The sequence below is a fragment of the Copadichromis virginalis genome, linkage group LG3 (genome assembly GCF_057382275.1).
Source record: "Copadichromis virginalis isolate Kocher_CV1m ecotype Utaka linkage group LG3, C_Virginalis_male_GT1.1, whole genome shotgun sequence".
Classification (NCBI taxonomy): domain Eukaryota; kingdom Metazoa; phylum Chordata; class Actinopteri; order Cichliformes; family Cichlidae; genus Copadichromis; species Copadichromis virginalis.
In genome coordinates this window covers 7130899-7157009 of record NC_140620.1, presented here as the reverse complement: position 1 = coordinate 7157009, position 26111 = coordinate 7130899, and the positions used below count along the sequence as shown (strand labels likewise).

Below are 26111 nucleotides of genomic sequence, written 5' to 3'. Positions count from 1 at the left end.
AACATACGTCTCTACTCTTATCTTTCCTTCTGAAATCTCCCTGCTGTGCTGGAGGAGATCCTGCATACATCATTTTTTCACTTTCCTCTGAGCCTTCAACATCGAAATTCAACATTAACTTAACACTTTTAGCTTTCGTGGTAGTATCTGCACTGGCCTTCAGTTTTACTGACCTGTTTTCTGGCGATAATCGTTCGGGATAGGGCTCCGGAAATAAATTAGAATGCATTGAACTTACAGTTCTTAAGTTGTAAACAAAGTCAGTCACGTAAGTACTTCCGCATGTTCTGGTTACGTAATCATGGAAGTCTTCACCGATTCGCGGACGTGAGTTGCACGTGACCGGAAGTGGGAGGCGTACTGAGCTGTTATTCGAAACTTTATATTTTATTTTATTATTTTTGGGTTTTACAGATAATTTCGATTTTTTATCGGACCTGTCTGTGGTCTTTGAATTATTCTGACCCATGTTCAGTGATTTCCAGAGGGGTTTACACACTTTGAAGGATTTATGTTAGTATTTTGCTGTGGCACAGCTGAGGTTACTTTAAATTTATTGCTAGCAATTTTTGTTTGGGTGAGCAACTTCTCACTTAACGAGCAGCTTCTCGCAATACAACAGCAACTTCCTGTGTCTTTCTGCTTTTAATTTACTTTATTCGGGGACTAAAGAAGTCGTCAGTGTATCTCTCTGGATCACTAAGTGAAACTTCATCAGCATATCCCGTTTCTTTTATGGATCACTGAGAAAGGCATAACACAGTCTTATAAAATAAAAGACGAGTGCCTACCTTCGTCAGTATCCCACTTCTTGACACCAGATTGAAGGAAATTTCCGTCCCGGGTTTCCTCCGTGGCGTGAGCGATAAGCAGAGTTTTGTCCTTTCCTTATAAGATTCCTAATTATTCAAAGTAACACTCAAGTATGCCGTTCAGCGGGTTAGTTACAGCGCCGGGAGCAGTTAGGAGAACAAAGTGACACATAGACTGTTCAGATTGCTCTCCCACAACTCAAAGGTTTATTCAGTATAAAACAGCTTATATAGAGGAAGAAAAGGTTCGTGCGTCAGCAGGTTCTCAGTTCAAACCGGTACAGACCAAATAAGGAAACGTCTTCCTGCCTTCTGAGCAAAGAAGTATCCTTTGTGTAGTTTATCAGTTCAGCTACAATTTATGATCATCCCAGCAAAATACACTCCTAGACATAGAATACAGAGTTCTTTCATTAGTAAATTCTGAAACAAACCACCTGGCTTTTAACAAGCTCTTTTCTAAAAGATAAGTCTCTGTGGTATTTTCGACCTTGGGGTACCAGCCTGTGATTCTTACACATCAATACATGGGTCAGAGAGAAAGAGAAAAACAACTAGTAAATGGGCCTTATTGAGTAACAGTTTTCCTATATAATATTACTACAAAACAATATCCTGTAAATGCTACCATGGTATCAAAATATCACAACATCATCATTTGCTGTTTAGTTATTGGCTTTGCTGCATTTTGGACTGCTGTCTTTCTGCTCTCTAGTAGGGTGCGGCCTTGGCCTGTTAGCTGATGTCCTAAATAGATGACTTTATCACTCCACAGTTGTAACTTGTGTTGTGATACTTTGTGGCCTTGTTCTGCCAGATGTTGCAGAACCGTCATTGTGTTTTCTTTACAATCATCTTGTGTATGGCCTGTAATCAATATGTCATCTACATACAGCAGAAATTTTCCTGGAGCAGGGAGAGAGCAAAGTGACATTGATTTCTTTAGAGCTTCTGCATACAGTGTTGGGCTATTTTGAAATCCTTGTGGTAGCCTGGTGTATGTGTATTTTTCATTATCAAAAGTAAATCCAAATAGATTCTGTGAATCTTGGTGTAAGGGAACAGAGAAAAATGTATTTGAGAGGTCAATCACCGAGAACCATTGTTCTTTTGGTGTCACTTGGTTCAAGATGGTATGTGGGTTAGCAACCACTGGAGGTATTTGCTCTGTTACCTCATTTATTGCTCTTAGATCATGAACTAGGTGATATTTTCCTGTATTGGCCTTTTTTACTGGAAAAATTGGTGTATTACATGTGGCTTTATTAGTTTTCACGAGAATACCTGCTTTCTGCATGTCTGCAATTACTGGCCTAATTCCTTCCCTTGCTTCTGCACTCAAAGGTTATTGTGGTTTCACAGGCCTTCTGGTCCTGATGCTGACCTAACTATCAGAGTGTCATTAGAGAATTTCATTTTCACTTGATGCATTTTTAGATACCTTCTAGTTTTTCAAAAAATTCACACATCTTACATATTTCAAACTTTGAAGTTTTTGTTTTGTGTATATATATATTTTTTCCTAAACTTTGCATTGTTCATAGCTCACAGTTCTAAAACTGGGCATTTGTAAATCATATGCCTAATCACTATGTGTCACCGTAATCCACAAGTATTGGCACAAATTTGTTTCCAAACCTACAAAATAATCAAAAAAAAAACCAAAAAGAACAAAAACATACATGAGTCAGGATACAAAAAGACAAAGAAAAATGCTGCCAGAAACAAAGCAGAAGTGTGAGGGGAAACTGAGCTCACAGACAGCTGCATGTGTTGGCTTTTAATAGCATGCAGCCTCTGCTCTAAAAAACCAATAAATAAAAAATAAAAGAAAATGTGTAACATGCTCATCAACTTAGCGGTGTCCACACATTTAATTCAGCTTCATAATCCTGTAGGTTTAGTTATTATCTACAGGGTTTGGCTTATTAGTTGTTATTATACATGTGCTCTGTATCTCAGTAATATTTATCTAGGATAAATGACAGGATTTCAAGCAGGTTAAGTGCCTCTATGCACCTAATTGGTTTAGATATTGCCTTTATTTTCTTCATCTCATATTTCATTATACTGAGTTTGAGCAAACCTTAAGCTTGATGCAGACTACTTCATAACAATTGTCCATCTCACATCATACTGGCTAGGATACTTCTTGTCAATATTAATATTATATTTTTTATTAATTATTATCATCTTTTTCTGTCTATATAATGACAATAGTATATTACAATATTTCATTAGTGTGTATCACTATACTACTACTGAGCCAATTTAATAGTTAGGATCATCTTACTCGGCAAACAGATAATTTATAGTTCATCCAATCTGTACAAATTTGCTTTTTCTCTGAACAGGTTTGTGCCTCCTTTTAGACTGGTCTTCTGTTTGCCTCATCTCAGATCCAACCTTCAGTCACATTCATTCTCTGTTGCATATCGAACCAAGTAGTTTACTATTATATTTTATTTTGTATCCATCAAGGACTGTGAATGAGCTGCAGTCTCACCCACTTCCAGGATGGAAACATTTATCTTTTCACACACTTTCCTTGGCTGAACAATGACACAGCCTTAATCTACCTTATGCATCTCTCTTTTTGCAAAGCGGTTTTTAAAGCATTTATTGAATCAGGGTTGCATTTGCCTTGCCAAGCTGGACAATATATTTTATGTGGATTTCTCCACCTTTTTGCACTGATTATTCCTGCATTTGAACAGTTTTTTTTCTAACCACTCTTCATCTACTGTTAATTTTACTTTCGTTTTAGAGTTACCCATTTTGAACTAATTACGTCAGAACTGTGACACCTTCTCTGGCACAAAGGAGCGGGCAGGTGATCAATAACAGCCTTCTACTCTCCCACTATTTGAGAGAGTGGTTATTGATTTTACGTGATGACGCACAACCTTAGTCTCCCACTCCAACCAGTTCGTGAGTGTACACAGGAAAACAGTTTGAGAAGCGGTTCGACCACGTATTGGGTCGTAAATGACAACTCACTCCTCTTTGTTGACACAAACAGAGCGCGCTTTTATAATTTTTATTGAGATTTTCCGTATTTTTATTGTGCAACCTTCTACCTGTTCCGTTGCAGCCACTCCCAGAGCGACCGGAACTTGTTCCGTTACAGCTGCTTCCCAGAGCAACCGGAACTTTTAATAGCGATTTCTAGAATTTCGCTCTTGCCTGTTGTCTCTAAATCCCTTCTGGATTGAGATCTGTCGGCGCTAACCGGGTTTACACACTATTTTAAAGGAAAATCTCAATATCAATGTAATTTAGCGCTAGATGGAATGCAGTGTTTCATATTCACCTTACTGTGGCACTGCGTTTTGAATTCGGTTCATCCTGTCCTGGCGCCGTGGGGCCTGTATAAGACGCTGACCGGAGATCGAATGGTCCCGGTTTTTCTCCTTTACTGTGCACAGGTTTTTTCCAGCGCAGGCAACACGACGTCAGGATCGATGAAGACCGTCTGTGGAAAACTAGACGTTAAAAATAACAGTTAGTTATCCGGCTACGAAGGACCAATTAAATGTCAGGGGTAGACATTTGTTCAAACACAAGTAAGATTAATAAGACACTGCAGACCGACTCAGAGAGTATAAGAACGTGCGCACGGGTGAATGTCTCTGAGGAACACACACACCGAGCACAGGCTGCTTGCTTTATTTATAGGCCAACATGGGTTACATAGTACTTCCTCTTTTAACAGAAAGGGGAGAGTTCAGGCATTATCTCAGCTATCTAACCTCTGCACACAAACTGAAAATAACGACACAGAAGTATATCATGCTTATCTGACATCACAGACACTGAAGTAAAGAATGCATCGTTATATCATGTTTTGTCAAACATCTCAGACACTGAAGTAAGGAATGCATTATGCTCTCTTTAACAATAAGCTTGGTTATGTGAAAATATATGATCACTTGATTATATTGTATTTCATAAAAATCCTCTTACAAACTGTTTAAAACTGACTAATTTATTCATACACTTGAGCATAAACACACGCACAGTAAATGGCCTGTATTTGTACAGCGCTTTACTTAGTCCCCAAGGACCCCAAAGAGCTTTACTCTACATTCAGTCATTCACACATTCACACACACATTCACACACTGGTAATGGCAAGCTACATTGTAGCCACAGCTGCCCTGGGGCGCACTGACAGAACATTGCAGAACCTTCAGCACCTCGTATGAAAAATATTTGACTGTGTGTATGCTTTTAGCACTGTTTGGATTTGAGAAAATTTAAAATAAATCGAAATTTGCTTTTAGAAGTTGTTTTATAAAGTTCAGTGGTATATTATGCATACAATAGGACATCTATTTAGATTTACATCTTCCACAGGAAAAACTGCACATTACTGAAACTTAGTATACTGGACTTTGTTGTTGTCCCACACAGGTTCAATTTCGAGTGGTAGATGGCTCAGTGCTCAGTCAACCAAGATTTTATGATAGTGGGCACAATGAGATAGATAAGCTGCTTGTAAACAGTACTTTTATGCTCTTTTTTTTCCATTTGGATAAGAAAAAAAGAACCAGGAAACAAAGGCAAACAAATAATCTGTGCCTTTATCCCAGATTCACATTATAGGAACAGCTGCTCAATGACCACTGTAGTCTTTGCTTACTGCACTTTTATCTAGATCTATGCAAAGTGATCCACTACACCTACTTTTACAGTTAAATCATTTTATGAGCAATGATGCCATTTTAATCTGAGTTTCTACTCAAATACAATCAGTAAAGAAAAACACAGTCTGTGACGTTTGTTTTGAAGGAAAAGGTATTCCCTGCAAATGTTTATCTGTGTGAGACTATTCAGAAAACAGTCATTTTGTTTTATAGGTGAGACACTTGGCCTCTTTTTTCCTTGTTCTACGTTTGTCTTTTGTCCGATTACTCTGGAAGACAAGATGGAAAACTGATATTCTCATGTTAAAAATATAGAAAAAAGATTTTATCACCCATAAATGTTAACTTCTCATGCCTCTAAGCACAAGCAGGAGCAGAAGTGCCCTCTGCAGTTTGTGTGTGGAAGTGCAAAAGCTTACAGCACCTGATATTCCCAGGCGGTCTCCCATCCAAGTACTGACCAGGCCCGCCCCTCCTTAGCTTCCGAGATCAGACGAGATCAGACGTGTTCAGGGTGGTATGGCCGTAAGCGAGGTAAATGCGCTATAAAAGACCTTTTATACTTGGCAAATGTCACAAAGTTTGATATGTATTATTGTGCTAAACTTCATATGTTACAGCGACAACATGCAAACCTTCGTTATTAACTGCAGCTTCAAATTGAGCTCCAAAAATGCTTTTCCCGCAGTAACATCACGATAAGAAGACATGTTCGTTGATTACAGCACAGTGTTAAAGTGACAGAGAGAAAACAGTGTGTTGGGTCGATTTGGAAGTCCAACATTTTTGTCGTTTGGACATTTTAACTTAAATATAGAAAACAAAAACGTAAGCATGTATGTGTCATTACAGCATGTATAAAAACGCCTTTTCTGAGCTGACCTTTCGCTTACGGCCATACCACCCTGAACACGCCCGATCTCGTCTGATCTCGGAAGCTAAGCAGGGTCGGGCCTCGTCAGTACTTGGATGGGAGACCGCCTGGGAATAGCAGGTGCTGTAAGCTTTCGCACTTCCACACACAAACTGCAGAGGGCGCCGCTGCTCACTCAGTGGAGGCAGCTTGAGGAAAAGCTTCATGACAACGCTCCTGATTGCATTTCGCTTTTGTGCAAAAAAAAAACAACAAGAACGAAATATTTAGGAAATACACAAACTTATTTATTCTGTAAATGTAGAGAATGTCTACGGCTAGTCCGTCTGGGCTCAGTAGTGAGGAACTTGTTAACCTTGTAGCGTGCAGCGGGCAGTGTCAACCTGACACTCTTGTGCAACGAGTTTTAACTCTTCTTGGCTGCCGACTGCGGCCCCGAAGAATACTGAATAAATGCGCATCAGTGTGCTACCCTGAGCAGGGAACACGATATCATGGTGTGCCGTTACGGGTGCATGTCTGATGCAAGGGCGTGAACACCTTTCTCATATCACCACTCTGAAGACCGATGGGCGTTGTCAACAGGTTTACTGACATTCAAAAGGGTAAAACTAAAAACAAGACAAAAAATACAGTCATGACATACATAAGCGTAGCATAACATACATTTATACACCGCAATACTACCACACAGCATACGTCTAATTATATAAACTTTTAAACAACTACTGAACCTATCTCAGACGACCTCCGACATCGCGGATAGCTAGCTTAGCACCGAGACTAGCTTTACGGTCAAATACTGCGCTAGCGGGCAACATAATGTACAAAAAGAAGTTGTAATTTAACTTTAAATACATACCGGCGATACAACCATAAACCAAAGATGTAGACAGTAAATTTCCGACAGGACACCATAAGCCGTGTGCCGATATGTCTCTCTTCCTTTTGCTCACTTGCTTTCCTTGAGCTGACTTCCTGTTCAATAAAGTTGTTTCAAAACAAACCATTTCTACGGTGCATTACTTGAAGCGACCACAGAAGGCGCTAAAAACACATAACTAACAACTTACTGGGAATAATATTTTAGTGATACAGAACACTCCCCGCCTGGCGTGAATAAACGCCACGATTAAACATTGAGGAAAACAACACGTTAAGAAGGCACCAAGGGTACGATCTCTGAGATAGGTCTGGTCAACACCTTTGTACCATCTGATTTAGCTACCTTAATTTCCACGGTACGTATTTTACCATCTTTACTTGGGAACACCTTAGTTATGAGACCAAGAGGCCACTCATTTCTTGGCACTCGACTGTCTTTGAGTACCACAACACTTCCTAAGCTCACGTTAGGCTGGCTAGACTGCCATTTTCGGCGTGGCTGTAGGGTAGGGAGAAACTCTTTCCTCCATTTGTCTCAGAAGATATTCGACAGGTGCTGAACCTGGCGCCACTGATGTTTGTAGAGGTCTGATGCTGTGAATTTTTCAGCTGGAGCCTGAAGGGGTGCTACCTTTTGAGTCAGGAGAACAGCTGGAGTCAAGATAAAGGGGTCACTTGGGTCTGATGAAACCGGGACAAGGGGTCTAGAGTTTATGATAGCAGCCACCTCTGCCATGAAGGTGACGAGAACCTCATGAGTGAGTTTAGTGGTCTTAAGCTGAAAAACCATAGAGTCCAATATTCTCCGTGCTAAACCTATCATTCTCTCCCATGCTCCGCCGAAATGGGAGGCATGAGGTGGGTTAAAAGTCCATTTACATCCATGTTCTTTTAAGAAGGTGTGCACAGCTGTGTTGTCCAAGTTTGAAGGGATTTTCAGTTCTTTACATGCACTTACAAAATTGGTGCCTCGATCAGAGCAAACAGTTTTCACTGGTCCCCTCATGGCCAGAAATCGTCGGAATGCATTAATGAAGCTAGATGTATCAAGTGACTCTACCACTTCAATGTGAACTGCTCTAATACTCAAACAAGTGAATATGACAGCCCACCTTTTATTCTGGATGACGCTTCCTCTTGTACGTCGTGAAGACACAAACCACGGACCAAACACATCTAAGCCCACATTCGTGAACCGGGGATCTGTTGTGAGACGGTCTGGAGGGAGGTTTGACATTTTCTGTGTGCTCAAAGGGGCACAAAGTCTTTTGCAGGTAACACAATGATAGATGATTGTGCTCACTTTCCTTTTACCGCCCACTATCCACCATCCTGCGGAGCGAACGGCTCCTTCTGTGAAAAGGCGACCTTGATGCTGGGTCTGCTCGTGGTAGTGCTTTATGAGAAGCGCTGCAACATGGTGGTGGCCAGGAACTATGAGAGGGTTTTTCTCACCTTGGCTAATGTTTGAGTCTCTGATGCGACCACCTACTCTAAGGAGTCCTTCTTTGTCCAGATAGGGGTCTAAAGTTTTGAGATGACTGGTTTTGGGTAGTTTTCCATGTTTTTGCACACACTTGATTTCTTCAGCATACACATCCTGCTGTACTGCTCGAATGACAAGGTTCTGAGCTTGGTTTAACTCACCCACAGTAAGTCCCGTTTCACAGTAATGCCAGCCATTACAGTGATTGGCTTTGCCTGGTGGTGATTTGAAGTTGTGGATGACATGTATTAGTCTAGAAAGAGCACGTGTGAGGGATTTCCAGGTAGAAAACTTGGTGAATCTATCTGAGCCCAGTTCTTTAGTTGAGGCTGTTGTTTTGAGTGCAGTTACTTGAGGTCTTACATCTGAGTCCATGCTGGGCTCTACAAGGTCATAGGAGTCATTAAGAGAACTCCGAATCTGATGCAAAAGGTCAGGGCCAGTGAGCCAGTTACTAAGCGGCTGCTGGAATGCAGGAACAGAACGAGTGGCGTGATCTGCAGGGTTCTGACTGCTAGCTACATAGTGCCACTGGCATGGCTGAGAAGATCTGCGGATTCTAGTCACACGATTACTGACATAAACATAAAATCTTCTAGACTCGTTGTAGATGTAACCTAGGACTACTTTACTGTCTGTGTAAAAAGTAGTGTGATCTAGTTAGTTTACAGTCAAGTTCATCTGTGATAAGATCTGCGAGCTCAACCGCTAAAACGGCAGCACTAAGCTCTAATCTTGGAATAGTCTGATCTGGGCGTGGTGCTAGCTTAGCCTTGCCCATTACAAAGCCTACTTGACTGTGTCCTTCTGCATCTGTCACTTTTAAATAGGCCACTGCAGCTATGGCTTTGGTAGATGCGTCTGAAAAAACACACAATTCTTTTTTCACGGCTGTTGAAGGGGAAATGTCTGTGTATGCTCTGGGAATGGTCATGTTAGGCAGGTCTTTGAGTGAGTCTTTCCACTGTGTCCAAGACTCTTCCATTTCGGGAGGGAGTGGAGCATCCCAGTCCCCATTTTCAGCTGTAAGTTCGTGTAGAATCGACTTCCCCTGTATGGTGACTGGTGCTACAAAACCCAGCGGATCATAGAGGCTGTTTATTGTTGATAGAACACCTTGTCTGGTAAAGGGTTTTGACTCATCAGATACTTCAAAGGTGAAGCGGTCTTTACTTATGTAACCGAGGACAAGGGATGAGTAAACGGGACAAGGAAATAATTGATCATTTATTTATTACATAAGTTAAACATACAAATTCCCAGTCGTTTCCAGACAGGACTTACAACACATCCTGCTGATATCCCAGCTGCACATGAGACTTACCACACAAACTGTGCGAAATAACACTACAACCCGTCACACCCCGCTTAGTGACACTGCAATCGTGGCACACACTGCAAACAATTCGGGTCTCAGCGCAGCTGGGAATCAGTGCTATGTATGGCCTGTGATCTGAGAGATAAAGGGAAGTGGCACAAACAATTAAAATAAAAAAAACAAAAGAGAGGTTAGTCCGCCCTTACAAAACTTACTCTCAATCAATAACCGCCTCTACGGCTGGACGGACTAACCAAAACAAAATTACAAATCAATCAAAAGAACAAAAAAAAGGACAGCAGAGACAGCACAGCTGAAAAACAAACAACATTATCAATTAAAATATTACCCAATAAAATAGCAATTTTATAAAACCATTCAAAATCATGAAACTAAAACAAACACTCAATATACCTACAATATTGATCAGTTTCCCTGCGCGCAGTCGATCTAGGGCTTGATCAATTCTTCTATTAAAATTCGTGGTCACACTAAAAAAGTCCAATGACACATTAAAAAATAGGCACATGCAATAGCAAAAGATCCAAACAAAAAATGGCAAAAGTCTCTTACCGACAGTATACCCACTCGCACCTGAGTGAATTAATTGCCTCTGGTTTTTTCCACAGAAGAGCGCTGACTTCACCCCACACACCCACTACCTTTTCACAGCTCTTCAGCCAATCACCTGGCAGAGAGCAACAAACTGCCAGGTGACACTTGTTACAACCCTCCCCTTCAAAGGGCATCGGCGACCCGACGATGAGCTGAAAAGAGAGCACACTTAAAATTTTGCTCATTTTATAATGGATTGTGGCAATTTAAATGGGTTTGAGTGCTGTCCAGCAGTCTTCCTCATTGACCTACGAGACCCTTGCGTCAAGCTGGCAACATCTTCCTCCCCAGGTTCTAGGTCCCCAGAACAATCCAAATGGGGCACCCCCACATGTGTGGGACTCAACGTCCCTTCCTCCAACACTGCAGAATCGCCTCCATCTCCCTGTTCTGTAAACATCTGTTCCACTTCATCAACCATACTGTTATTTGTGGCCAACATTCCGGTTAGATCATCCTGTTTTGACATTTGTAGGCCACTATCTTGGTCTCCATCCAATTCCCTGATTGGAATGTTTCTCAACTCAGTTCGATGTACTTGTCGAAGTGGACCAGTGTGCCCAGCAGGAGCGACTGAATATACTACGCCATGACCAGGAGGAGGTCGCACTACTTGAAAGGGCGTGGGATCCCAAAAATCTTGAATCTTATTGCGACCTCTTACAGAGTGGTTTCTCATATACACCAAATCGCCCTGCTCCAAATCAGGACTAGCACATTTAGAGGAATTCAAATCTCTCTGAACCCTTCTCCTTTCTAACCGTTGCTGCACAACATCATATGCAGCAGCCAAGGACTTTTGGTGTTCCTGTACCCACTCTTCAAGAGTGACGTCCTCATCAACTTCACTGCCAGCACCCAACCAAAAATCCACTGGCAACCGTGGCTCTCGCCCGAACATCAAATAATATGGAGTCATACCAGTTGACTGATGTACTGTGGTGTTATACGCATATGTGACTTGGGAGAGATGCCGCGGCCACCGGCGCTTTTGTTCAGGAGGCAGGGCACGCAGCAAGTCATGAAGTGTACGATTAAATCGTTCACATTGACCATTACCTTGTGGATGATAGGGTGTCGTCCGACTCTTCTCTATCTTATAAATTTTACACAGCTGTTGCACCAAAGCGCTTTCAAAATTTCGCCCCTGATCAGAATGTATACGGCTTGGAGGCCCAAATAAATGAAACCAATGCTTCACTAAAGCCTCTGCCACTGTACTGGCTCGCTGATCTTTTGTAGGGACAGTCTGAGTATATTTAGAAAAGATGTCAGTCATTACCAAAATATTCTCTTTACCATCAGTTGAGGGTTCAAGTACTGTAAAATCAATTGCCAAAATTTCATGAGGCCGAGATGCAGAAATACTACCCATAAAGGTTTTAATCTTTGGCACAACAGCCTTAGAAAGAACACACCTTTCACAATCTCTGCACCATCTCTCAATATCTGCATACATGTGCGGCCAATAATATCGCGAGCGCACCAACTGCAGTGTACGCTCAACCCCTTGATGGCCATGCTCATCGTGGAGTAAACGAAGGACGCGGCCCTGTAAACACTGTGGCAGCACCAGCTGGTCAACCTCCCTCACTCCATCAGGAGTATGAGTGCAGCGATACAACACAGACTCCCTTTGTTTCATCCGCCCCCATTGACGGACCAATTCCCTCGAACCCTTACCAAGACCATCTCTTTCCTTTGAATCTGGCAACCTGGCCACCTCCCAATACTTTAAGAAGGGACCAATCACAGGGTCTTGTTTCTGTAACGTACAGAGATCAGAGAAAGAACAACCAGGTAAAACACTTATCTCTGCCTGAACACTGGGAATCATCTCACACTGCACTCCAATATCATTAGATAATGGACCATCCAATTCCATTACAGTTCCATGTAGGCGGGACAATGCGTCTGCATTAGCATTCTGAGCCCCAGGCCGGTATTTTATGGTCAAATCAAAAGCGGCCAGCTCTGATGCCCACCTCTGTTCTGTGGCACCTAGCTTTGCTGTGGACAGATGGCTTAGTGGGTTATTATCTGTAAATACAGTGCAACGATGACCCAAAAGATACTCCCTAAACTTTTCAGTGACGGCCCACTTGAGAGCTACAAGCTCAAGCTTCATGGAACTATAATTTCTCATATTCCTCTCTGTAGGCTTTAAGCTCCGACTGGCAAAAGCTATTGGCCGCAATTTACCCTCATACTCCTGGGAAAGCACTGCCCCTAGACCCCCATAGCTTGCATCTACTTCCAATGTAAATGGCTTCTGAAAATCAGCAAAAGCAAGCACTGGTGCAGAAACCAGAGCAGCCTTGAGCTGATGAAAACTTTGTTCACACTCCAAATCCCAAAAATCCAATAACGGTTTTGGGGGGGTCCTACCTTTTCTACCTGGAGGGAGGAGTGCAGAGACCAATCTATGCAAGGGAGCAGCCATGCGTGAAAAACCAGCTATGAATCTCCTATAATAACTAGCAAATCCTAAAAAGGAACGCAGTTCTGCTAGATTGCTGGGCGTTTTCCAATCCCGCACTGCAGCTATTTTATCTGGATCAGTAGAAACTCCTTCGGCAGACACCACATGCCCCAAATATTTCACTTGCCTCTGGAAAAACTGGCACTTGGAGAGTTTCACTTTAAGCCCCTCTTTATCCAGACGAGAGAAGATTTCTTCCAACTGCTCCAAATGCTGTTGCACGGAGGATGAAAAAACAATCACATCATCCAAATACAAAAGCACCGACTGATGTCTGCAATCTCCAAACAAACGCTCCATCAGGCGCTGAAATGTACTGGGTGCATTACACAAACCAAACGGCATGCGGTTGAACTCAAACAAACCAAATGGGGTACAAAATGCAGTTTTAATCTTATCCTTCTCAGCCATTTCCACCTGATTATAACCACTAGCCAGGTCCAAAGTGGAAAACCACTGAGCACCAGTCAAAGCATCCAAGGATTCTTCAATCCTTGGCAGAGGAAATGCATCCTTTCTGGTCTTGGCGTTTAACTGTCTATAATCGACACACATGCGTAGACTTCCATCCTTCTTTTGAACAAGAACTATTGGGGATGAGTACGGACTACTACTTTCTCTGATGATGCGAGCTTGCAGCAGCTGTTTGATATGATCCCTTGCCAGTTCATACTGAGACGGAGGGATTCGCCTGTATGGTTGTCGCACTGGTGTTTCATCTATCAAAGGAATTTCATGAGTGATCAATTTACTACAACCAACATCCAACTCATTCTTGGCAAACACGCCGCTATACTTCTGCAATAAAACTTTTGCTTGCCGTTTCTCGCTCTCCTCAAGACTTTCAAATTCAGGCAGATCCAATTCCGCTGCATTGTCTGCCATTGTATGACTGGAAATATAAGCTGTACAACACTGTGAATTTACAGAGACCTGTATTTCAGAGTTACCCTCTGCTAGCACACTGGCCAGTTGAACTGTAGCAATCACCCGACGAGGTGTCAAATAGACATCAGTTTTACCAACATTAGTAACTGGAACAAAAGCCTCCCCTCCTTCTCCCTTTACCAATGAAGGAGACACCAATAGGCCTTCCGGGAGAAAACCATCATCAGGCCCGAGGGGTTCAATCAAGAGGTCAATAGGTGTATTCACAGGCATCTTTGGACAGGTAACAGGAACATAACTTTGCGTTCCAGCTGGAACACAGAAAGACTTCTTACCCTGTACTCTAACACGATGGGGTTCAGGAGAATTTGCCATGGCCTCCATCATTTGGCAGTATCTCAACGCTCTTCTCAAACCACGTGGCGCAGTCTTCAAAACTGGAGCTTCCCAGAGGTCGGAACCATATTGTTTACACAATTCAGAGTAAAGGGGGTTCAATACATTCATTCCTAACACACCAGGTACAGATATCTTTTTCTGTGCCATGTGGCTATCTGTTGGATCTCCCACAATCAACACCCCTCGACGAGGTAGGTGAATTCCCAGGATTGTAACATCCAACTCAATATACCCAGAATAAGGAATTTGTAGGCCATTAGCTGCTTTAAGTCCCAACCAACCACAGTCTTTAAGCTTTTTATCACTGAGATGAGAAAAGTTATTTTTAAAAGAGCTTTCTGTGATTGTTGTGACCATGGACCCTGTGTCCAGCAAACATGAAATAATAACCCCACCCAAATCAACCTCCCCTTCCAAACATTCACCAACTAGATGACCGAGTTCTACATTACTGGAGCCTTGCAACCCTCCCACCAGTGTGTGGCTCTGTGCACTGGTGGGTACTAGTTTTCCGCCGCCCCAGTAGTTTGGCCATCAGCCCTAGCTGCTCTTTCATGCTGATTTCCATCAGAATTGGGTAATGTCGGGCAAAATCGGGCAATATGTCCAATTTGCTCACACCTAAAACAAATGGGTTTACCATTCACCGTCCTTCTACGTCGAGAAGTGTGATTGCTAGAAGCAGCCACCTCCTGTGGGTTTAATGCCTTAATGACCAACTCTAATTGTGTCTGTTGGGCTTTAAAAAGGGACACCAACTCAGCATATTCTGATGTTCTAGAATCGACACTTTCACAAGAAGCTTGCATATCTGCAGAGACTGAAACAGACTGATTACATCTAGACCTAAAAGGCTGATTCTCATACTGTGCCATCCACCTGGTCGCTTCGGCTCTCGCCTCACGAATCGTCCACTGTGGGTTGGCATTAATCAAATCTCTCAGCCTGATCCTCAATGTCAGATCTCTAACACCATCACAAAATTGATCACGCAGATCTTTTGAAGCTTTTCTTGCGGCTTCCTCATCCGTTTTAATAATCTGGTCCATTAAGGCCATCAAGGAATGAGAAAAGTCAATTAAGGACTCGCCTTCTAATTGTTTACGATTGAAAAATCTGCGTTGCAAAGAAATGTGGGAATCTAAGCAACTGTACATTTCTTTCAGTGTATCAAAAATTTTCTTTCTGTTCCTTTGGCAAAAACTTTATCTCAGTGCGTGCAGTACCCTCTAAATGGTTAAAAATGATTTGAGCTTGCTCTTTTTCTGTTCTGCCTCTCGTGCGCACAAAGTCTCTCATTTGCTCAATCCACTCATCTAGAGTCAGTGAGCCCATATTGTCCAACTTCCCTGAAAATGTTGGCAACTTTCTATCCTGTTGTACGTATACCACAGGATTGGGTCTCACAGTCTCTGATTCACTTCCTGTAGCTCCTGTTGATGTAGAGGGCCTCTCTGTACCCACAGATGCTGTTTTCAAGTCTCTAAGTTCATTCTCCAACTCCTGTATACGTTGGGCCATTGTTTGTTGCTCGCTTCCCTCCATGATGGCGATCGAGACCTGGCTGCTCCTTCTCTCCAATCTTACAAACCTGTCCCTGCTGTCCTTACAAAATAACAAAACAAAATGGCCACTCCCTTGAAACCTGTCGACAACGCCAAAATGTAACCGAGGACAAGGGATGAGTAAACGGGACAAGGAAATAATTGATCATTTATTTATTACATAAGTTAAACATACAAATTCCCAGTCGTTTCCAGACAGGACTTACAACACATCCTGCTGATATCCCAGCTGCACATGAGACTTACCACACAAACTGTGCGAAATAACACTACAACCCGTCACACCCCGCTTAGTGACACTGCAATCGTGGCACACACTGCAAACAATTCGGGTCTCAGCGCAGCTGGGAATCAGTGCTATGTATGGCCTGTGATCTGAGAGATAAAGGGAAGTGGCACAAACAATTAAAATAAAAAAAACAAAAGAGAGGTTAGTCCGCCCTTACAAAACTTACTCTCAATCAATAACCGCCTCTACGGCTGGACGGACTAACCAAAACAAAATTACAAATCAATCAAAAGAACAAAAAAAAGGACAGCAGAGACAGCACAGCTGAAAAACAAACAACATTATCAATTAAAATATTACCCAATAAAATAGCAATTTTATAAAACCATTCAAAATCATGAAACTAAAACAAACACTCAATATACCTACAATATTGATCAGTTTCCCTGCGCGCAGTCGATCTAGGGCTTGATCAATTCTTCTATTAAAATTCGTGGTCACACTAAAAAAGTCCAATGACACATTAAAAAATAGGCACATGCAATAGCAAAAGATCCAAACAAAAAATGGCAAAAGTCTCTTACCGACAGTATACCCACTCGTACCTGAGTGAATTAATTGCCTCTGGTTTTTTCCACAGAAGAGCGCTGACTTCACCCCACACACCCACTACCTTTTCACAGCTCTTCAGCCAATCACCTGGCAGAGAGCAACAAACTGCCAGGTGACACTTGTTACACTTAGGTCCCAGAGGAGACCTAGGCTACGCTGCATGGGCACTGAATCACTTTCGAAGTCTGGGTTTTTTAGATTTTTGGCATGATCTTGAGTCGGGAATGCCTCTAGTACTTCCTTCCTGTTTGCTGCTATTTTATGCAGCCTTAAGTTTGAGTTTGCAAGTGCATCTCGGGTTCTTTGGAGTAGAGATATGGCCTTTTCAACAGTAGGTAGAGATTTGAGTCCGTCATCAACGTAGAAGTCGCGCATGACAAACTGCTTCACATCTGCATCGCAGTCCGGTTCGACGCGTTGGACAGACTGGTGCAGGCCATATATGGCTACTGCTGGCGATGGGCTGTTCCCAAAGACGTGGACCGTCATTCTGTACTCCACAACTTCTTTGGAAATGTCGTTGTCACGGAACCACAAGAAACGTAAGTAGTTCCTGTCTTGCTCTCGCACGTTGAAAGAGTAAAACATCTGTTTGATGTCTGCTGTGAAGGCAACGGCTTCTTTTCTGAAGCGTATTAGGACCCCAAGCAATGAGTTATTAAAATCTGGTCCTGTTAACAGAACGTCATTCAGGGATACGCCTTCATACTTGGCGCTGCTGTCGAAGACGACCCTGATCTGCATGGGTTTACGGGGATGGTAGACACCGAATAGTGGCAGATACCAACATTCCTCATCCTCTTTTAGTGTAGGGGCGATCTCTGCATGTTTGTTTTGGAATATTTTGTCCATGAAAGTGATGAAATGTTCCTTCATCTCTTTCTTCTTTTCAAAGGTGCGAAGAAGAGACATTAGGCGGTTCAGGGCCTGTGGTCTGTTGTTAGGGAGCTTTCGGCATGGATTTTTAAATGGTAAAGGAGCTGTCCAACTGTTATCTGTGTCTTTTGTTAGTCCTTCCTCCATTATTTTTAAGAAGGCATTGTCCTGGATGGAAGGTGAGATGTAGTTGTCATTTCTGGTTTGTTTGAACACATTACATCCTAAATGATCAGGTTCACAAGCACTGTCTGCCAGCTGGGAGCTGAAGTTGAGTGGAACTTGTATCCCACAATGTTTCTCTTTTATGTTGAAAACATTAGGACATGGCTCGAATGCTGTGGGACGTCCCCTTTCAGTTGCATTTGTGAACAGAGTCCTCACTGCAGGAGTTTTGTGGACGTCACCTAAACACACGTTTCCTACTATGACCCATCCTAGATCCAATTTTTGAGCATAGGGTGCGTTGTTAGGGCCACTTATCTGTTTGCGGACTTTGTGAGCTCTAATGACATCCCGTCCAAGAAGCATTAGTATGGGGGCGTTAGAGTCCAAGGCAGGAATGACTTTAGATGGCTGTGGTGTCTAGCTGCACTGGGTGTGGGGATCTCGTCTCTGTCATTTGGGATATTTTTGCACTCAATTAGGCTAGGCAGTGGGATGTGGACTGAACCATCTAAAGCTGCCGCTACATAACCTGTAGCTCTTCTACCCATTGTCTCTTTGGTACCAGCACACGTCTTAAGCGAGTAAGGGGAACTAGGGCCGCAGTCATTAAACAACTCGAAGAACTCCGGACGTACTAGTGATCTGTTACTTTGTTCATCATGGATGGCATAGAGCCTTACTGCTTAATGTGGGTGGCCTGCTGGGTAGACATTAACGAGACAGATTTTAGAACATGAAGTGCCTGCTTCATTCACACCACAAACCTGAGTGCATTTAGAAGTGATCTCCTCTGATTCAATGGTGTCAGGCTCCCCGCCATGCTCTGCTGCTGGTTCGGTTTCTTTTAGCCAGGGAGCTGGTCCTGGGTGGAGAGCCGTGCAGTGCTTCTCATCGTTGCACTCGGAACACTGTACCTTGGCTTTGCAGTTCTTTGCTATGTGTGAAGATGAAGCACAGCACCTGAAGCAAAAGTCATTTTCTTTTAAGAACGTTTTCCTATCTAACAGTGTTTTCATGCGAAATGCTCTGCACACTGCGAGAGGATGGGCTTTCTTGTGAATTGGACAAAGCTTCTCACCATGTACAGTTTTGTTTGGGGACCTCTGTGTGTCTGAACTAGTGTGAGAGATGACATCAGTTTTGTGCACAGAAATCTCTTTTTGTCTGTTTGCCCTCCAAGATAGTATGTCTGGTCTGGGTGCATCAGGTGATGGTGTGAGGTTAAAGCTGGTGTCGTTTCTAGCATCAGCTTCTTGTGCAACAAAGTCTACTAGAACACTAAATGGTGGGAAGGAGACACATTTTGTGCGTTTGTAGTTGGCTCCTACCGTAATCCACCTTTCTTGCAGGTAGAAGGGAAGTTTTTGGATGATTGGATTTACTCCTCTTGCTGTATCTAGGAACGCGAGACCAGGGAGGTCTCCTTCAGCTTTAGCACACTGCACTTCCATGAGCAGGTCACTAAATTTTCTCAGTTTTGCAAAGTCTTTGGATGAGATTTTTGGGAATGCATCAATTCTTTTAACCCTTTAAGACCTACCATAGAACCAAGTCCACCAGAGCTTATATTATATTTTTACCTGCTGTGGAGCCATTTTTGGGAGCATTTCAAGTTGCTATACATCAATACAACCATTATAGCCCAGATTTTAATAATATGTATTCATTAAGTGCATAGTAATTACATAAATTGCAAAAAAGGTCAATAAACTACAAAAAAATTGAAAATCGTTTTTGCTTTTTTAACATATATTTGTAGTTAGAGAAATTTAAGAGGCTTATCCCTCAAAACTGTAAATACAAAAAAGTTGCACAAAATAGTTTCCCACCACAGGAAATTTATTTTGAGTGTCTTCATAGTTTTATCTTTGAAATACACCAATTTTTATACACTGCAGGAAAAACGAAAATAAATATTATACTGCAAATTTGCAAAAAAGCAGCATATGCATCAAAATAAACTATTTCCAGCAGTGCAATATGAGTCCTAAGCATCCCAGAAACGACACAGAAAGTCATAAAGTCAAAGATAACTTTTAAAAAGACCAGTATATGCACTGAGGCCCTGATCATAAAAAAGACTACATTTCCGCGAAAATGACGTCACTTCCGGTTTCGGGCAGGTAATGGCGGAAATGCAAAAGTTCGCGCTGACGTCTATTCCAACGTAGGAAGTGTTATGAACAGCTGATCGGATCGGCAAAGCGTGTTTCTGGAATATTATGTTTTTGTTCCTGCAAGCGCTTTTTATGCAGTTTTTGCAAAGCTTTATGTGGAAGGAAACTGTGACCTAGGACAAGCTGATGGCATCAGATGTAAGTACAACTCCTCCGGTTTCATATGCAAAAAAAATTATTGCGCTAGCTTACGTGGTTGCAGAGCTACCGGGATTTAAAAATAGTTACGCAAAACAGAGCGTGCCCGCTCCGATCGGCTGTAAAGGGTTAAACAGTGCATCCTCGATCGCTTCAGCTGAGCCATAACATTGTTCAAGTCTGTCCCATATCATGTTGAGGCCATTGACTGGGTTGTTGATGTGTATGGCTCTGAGTTGTTCTGCATGTTCAGCCGATTCCTTGCCAAGCCATTTTAACATCAAGTCCATTTCTTCACTTGCCGTTAGATCTAACCCACTTATAGCATTTTCAAATGAGCGTTTCCAAGCTCTGAAGTTTTGGGGCTTGTCATTAAACTGGAGCAGCCCTGTTGCCACTATTTCACGACGAGCAAAGTATCTGATGAAGTCACTCACATTTGATTCTCTAGGCTCTTTGTATAAAGGCCTAGCATCATGGAAGCTAGATGCTGACACCTGGTTTGACCAATTGGTACTGTAATTTTTATTAGCATGGGGAGAAGGGGAAATGACTGGAGTTTTTTGGCAACAGTCAGGATCATCTGTTAGACCAATTGGGATTTTTTGTGGGTCATTTTCTTTTTTAGGGCTTGGTGGCTGATCACAGATGAGCTCTGGTTTACTTTGTGTTACATTTTCATTTTGTGATTGTTGAAGAGCAGCATCATTTTCCTTTCTCACAAATGTAGATTGGCCAATGACATACTGTTTAGTTCGTTCTGCTGTTACTGAGGGACATATGTTGCTGCGTGTTTCTGTCTGTGTGGCAGCAGCTGCTTCTAATGACTCTGCTTCGGCAATGGCTGAGGCTACATCTTTTTCATGCTTTAAATATTCGATGGATGCCTCGACTTTAGCTTTTGCTACTTCTATTTGTGCTTTTTCTACCTTCAAATCCATTTCTTTAGCTGCGAAGCTGAGACGTGCCTTGGCTGCCTCAGCTTTTGCTCTGGCTTTGGCTGCTGCAGAACCTGTAGAGGAGGCACACGAAGCTTCGGACCGGGTCTTGAGGGATGACTCCTTGCTGGACATGTTGGAGTTGATTAGACGGCTGCTGGCTCACTGCTGTATGCCGTGTTGCTCCCAGGCGTAGTAGTGGTCAGCTTCACTCTAGCGTGCGATGACTGCGTTATCTTTGTTCGTGCAGATGCCGCCGTTTTACTGTGCCGTTACGGGTGCATGTCTGATGCAAGGGCGTGAACACCTTTCTCATATCACCACTCTGAAGACCGATGGGCGTTGTCAACAGGTTTACTGACATTCAAAAGGGTAAAACTAAAAACAAGACAAAAAATACAGTCATGACATACATAAGCGTAGCATAACATACATTTATACACCGCAATACTACCACACAGCATACATCTAATTATATAAACTTTTAACACTAGGAGTCCCAGGCTTCTACCTTTCTACCTTTAAAACCCGGAGAGCAGCCAAATGGCTGGTAGGCTTTTAGCTAAGCTTTAGCTTCAGCCAAGTGGAAGCTAAATTGGCTAGTCATTCATATGTAAATTAGGTTGTTACCTGGGAATTCTGGAGGGAGGGGAGTGGGGGTGTGTGATTGAGGGGGTGGGGGAGCTGCTAAAAGCTGTGAACTTCCTTTTGTGTTCGTCTTGATGCATTCTCAATCATCCAGGGAAATAAATCTCCAAAAGTCACCAACTTGGAGTGTTTCAGTTTGCCATCTTAGGGAGAAATCAACACACATGGGTGTAGGTCCTTTGTTGCTGAGATTTATTGATAAAAACAGTACAAAAAACCAACCATTTGTACACATATCTACAAATAATAATAAAAAGTGAGTGAGTACATTTCAACATTTTCAGCAATCACTCACAATCCTGGCACTGCCATTGTCATGGTCCTGCGGCCATGACTCAGTGACTTTGTGTTTGTGTCCCTTATTGTTATTATTCTCTTTATTATTCGTGGGCTGTTTTGGGATGGTTTGTGTTTTGGGATTTTAGATACTGGGTTCTGGGTTTGTGCTCCCTCTATTGGTCCCTGGTGTTAGTGTTCCCCTTTCTCGTCAGGTTAATCAGGTCCAGCTGTGTCTCCCACCTGTGTGTGATTTCCCAGTGTCTCTCTGTGTACTTATAGTGTGTGTTTGCCTCTGTTCCTCGTCGCGTCGTCTGTGTTCATACCCGGTGAATTCCCCTGCGTGCTCTCCCTGCTGTTCTCCCTTCATGTTCAGGTTTGCCACTCCTTTGTGTAGTTTCACCCAGTTTAGTTCATCCTTAGTTCTGTTTTGCCATCTCCACTTTATGTTTGATATCGTCAATAAATCGCCTTCACATCTGAGAAGTGCTGCATTTTGAGTCCTCCTTTCCACTCTTCACACGGCCGCTGCCCCGGACCGTGACAGCCATGGTATCTGTAGTCTGCATTTACCACATGTGTATCTTTAGCAGTGAACACATCGCACAGTAGCATGATTGTTCTTGCATTTGTGCTTGACCTGACACATGGCTCTTTTTCCAGGACTAGGTGTGGAGGGTTGTGTCCGAAGCAACTGCTCTTTTCTTGCCTTCTTCTCAGCTACATGAGAGTGAGCCAACTCTCTTGCAAGCTCCAAGTCAAGTTTATTTATAGAGCACATTTAAAAACAACCAAGGCTGACCAAAGTGCTGTACAGTAAATACAGATAAAAATACAATAGAACACAATTTCGTAGTAACACCTCGCTGATAAAAATAAAAATAAATAAAACAAATAAATTAAACCTTTCTAAAAGCCAATGAAAAGAGGTGACTTTTAAGAGCGGTTTTAAAAGTTTCTAGGCTTTTGGAGAGTCTGACGTGAGGAGGTAAGCTGTTCCACAGTCTAGGTGCAGCCACAGCAAACGCCCTCTCTCCCTTTGTCTTTAATTTATACCTGGGAACATCTAAAAGCATCAGGTCGGCTGACCTCAAAGATCTCCTGGGGCGATAAGTACTAAGGAGTTCTGACAGGTAAGAAGGTGCAGTGCCATTTAAAACCTTAAAAGCCAGCAGTAAGATTTTAAAATCAATCCTAAAGGCAACTGGGAGCCAGTGGAGAGAGCAGAGAACCGGAGTGATGTGGTCTCTTTTTTTTTTTTTTGAACCGGTCAACAGGCGAGCGGCAGCGTTCTGCACCAGTTGAAGGCGATGTAGACAGGAACGATCTAGGCCAGCATAGAGGGAATTGCAGTAGTCTAGCCGTGAAGTAATAAAAGCATGGACCACTCTTTCTAGATCGTTCCTGCAAAGGTAAGACTTGACTTTGGCTAAAATCCGCAAATGATAAAAAGATCCCTTAACTACAGAGCTGATTTGTTTATCAAGTTTAAAAGCATTGTCAAAAATAACACCAAGACTCTTAATGGAAGAAGTGCAATCGGAGGTTAGGGGTCCCAAAAAGTCAAGAGAGAAGTTGGGATCTTTAGGAAGCCCAAACACAATGACTTCAGTTTTGCTTTCATTAAGGTGTAAGAAGTTAAGAGTCATCCAAGTCTTAATGTCAGACAAGCAGGAGAGTAGCGGCTGCAAAGAAACATTGCAGTTCAACCTCAGAGGGAGGTAGATCTGAATATCATCGGCAAAGATGTGGAAGGACACATTATGTTTCACTGCAGTTCTCCCTCTGAACCACTAGATGTCTCTGTTATCTAAATGAAGACGTGCAGCACAGCAACCACAGCAGCGCTCAGATCACACGTGTCCTGTTATTATGTACAAAAGCATGAAACAGGTGAGACAGGTGGGATCAATATTAATGTTGTGGAAATACATGAAAAAGCAACAGAAGAGTGAAAACATTTCGTGTTTCTAGAAAGATCTTTCAGCTCACAGCTGCTCACAGACTGTATTTACAAGTGACAAACTGCAACTCTACAGTACATCTACAGTATATATCAAATATATTCTGTATTCAAATCTATTGAGTGATGTTTGAAAGTCTTTCCAGGTGAGTTTGATCCAGGAGGGTCTGGAGCCAGAGTCAGACAGAGACTGTGCAGAGACTGTAGAAGGACAGAGCAGCAGCAGAGCAGTCCAGATACACTGATGATCCTCTGTCAGATCCAGAGGGACACACAGGGATGATGCTGGACTCTACATTGTGTCTGACAGTGGAGCTGTTCTCAGAGCAGTTCACTCTGCAGCACTGACAGTCATCTGCACTTCTTCTCATTCCTCTGTCAGTCACTGCTGGATGAAGCTCTCCTCTCCACCTCCCAGTAACATGGCCCAGTCAGAGCGTCTCTACACACAAGCTGCTGCTGCTTCAACCTCTCTGGATCATCAGGACACAGCTCCTCCTCTCTCAGCACACACAACGTCCTGTTTACCATCATCAGCTCCACCTGCAGAGAGAAGAAGGAAGAGCAGAGGAGATAAACGAGTGTTTCCAGAGACTCTTCATCAGCTGTCAGTCAGTGATGGATCTGTGGATCCTTTATTGCAAATTCAAATGGGATCCAATGGTCAGACAAAAGAGGCTTATGAGGAAATATGATGAAATGTTGTGTATTAGCAGCAAGTTATAGCTAGGTTTCATTTGACGTAGACGTGACGTCGACGTAAAGCGCGAAATTTGACTGGCGGTCGGAAGTGAAAAAGATAAGCGCAAAATCACAGACAGACAGTACGCAAAATGCCTATGTCCTGTTGTGTTTACGGATGCTCCAGTAGGTCGACCCGAGAAACTGATAAACGGTATTTTAGGGTACCAAAAATAGCCCAACGAAGAGGAGAAAAATGGAAAATTCTAACCGAAAAACGTAGGAAAAAATGGATTTTAAATTTACGTTTACAGTCGGGAGGAGCAGAGTCTGCCAATGCCCGTGTCTGCAGCGACCACTTCGTCAGAGGTAATGTTATGTTTGCAAACGAACTTATTAGCATTAGGTTGTCGTTAAATTCTCGTTTACTTAGTGCTTTTAAGTTAGTAGTCTAATATTGACTTGATTGGGACTATAGGCTGCCCAAGTGCTTTGCATGACGAAGAGTCGGAGGACTGGGCTCCGACGGTCAATCTCGGCTACGAACGAAAACCCAGATCGGAATCAGTTCTCAAACGAGAGAAAAGAATGAAGCTTAAGGCAGAACAGCATCGATGTGCAGAGGCGATTTTGGATATGCAACAGACGGCTGAGAGCCCGTCTACCTTGAAACAAACAACTGTCACTCTAACGAAGTCCTAAGGATGTGGCATGTTTGTTGACGTTAAAGCCGCTACCGCTAACTGTTAGCGTGTTTAAGATAAAGCAATATAAGAACAAACACTCACCCTTGCAAACACCAAACTGTATCCATCACGGAGACGTTTTGTTCCAAGGTTGTGGACCCACCCGCTGACAAAAAAATTGTACGCCTCCAGACTCTTGAAAGCTTTCATTTGCTGCCTAGTGTAGTAAGAAGTCTGGAGGACCAAGTAGTTGGTGATATCCAATGCCTCGATAGTAGGCAAATCCTTTACTTCTGTGGTGTATTCGGACATTTTCAAAGAATACGGATCACGTCCGATATATTTTTTAACTATCTGTTTATATCTCTCCCGAGAAACGGGGTCTAAAGTTGCACAATAGCTGCTCTCCTGACTCTCCACAGTGTCCTCCATGTTTACTTCCGCCCTCCACTCAAAAATCGCGCTGCCTCCGCACGTCATCAGAACCACGTGACCGCAACCCAACTATTGAATCATTTTCCTCAGAAACCAAACAAAATGATTGGCAAACATGTTTTTACAAACTCAGTGTTGGACTTGGATCAGCAGGATAAACTGATGTTTAAAGGCATTTGAGTCTCGCTGTATGAGAGTCCAGTTATTACTCAATATTTATGGATGATGTTCTTTCAGTGTTGCACTTTGTAGACGCTCCCTGAGCCTCACAGCCAGCTGCACATGGACCAGCTGACATTACCCAGCATTAG

General features: G+C 42.7%; 1 protein-coding gene, 1 non-coding gene and 1 pseudogene across 2 annotated transcripts in view; 1 reads left to right on the top strand and 2 right to left on the bottom strand.

Moving 5' to 3' along the window:
• Positions 1-26111, bottom strand: part of LOC146712510 (protein NLRC3-like) — a 160804-nt gene that overhangs the window by 46196 nt on the left and 88497 nt on the right. The window lies entirely within an intron of this gene.
• LOC146712515 (5S ribosomal RNA) lies at positions 5874-5992 on the bottom strand (annotated as a pseudogene).
• On the top strand, positions 6349-6467 carry LOC146712514 (5S ribosomal RNA). Its single transcript, XR_014919567.1, has one exon. It is a non-coding gene; the product is annotated as a 5S ribosomal RNA (ribosomal RNA).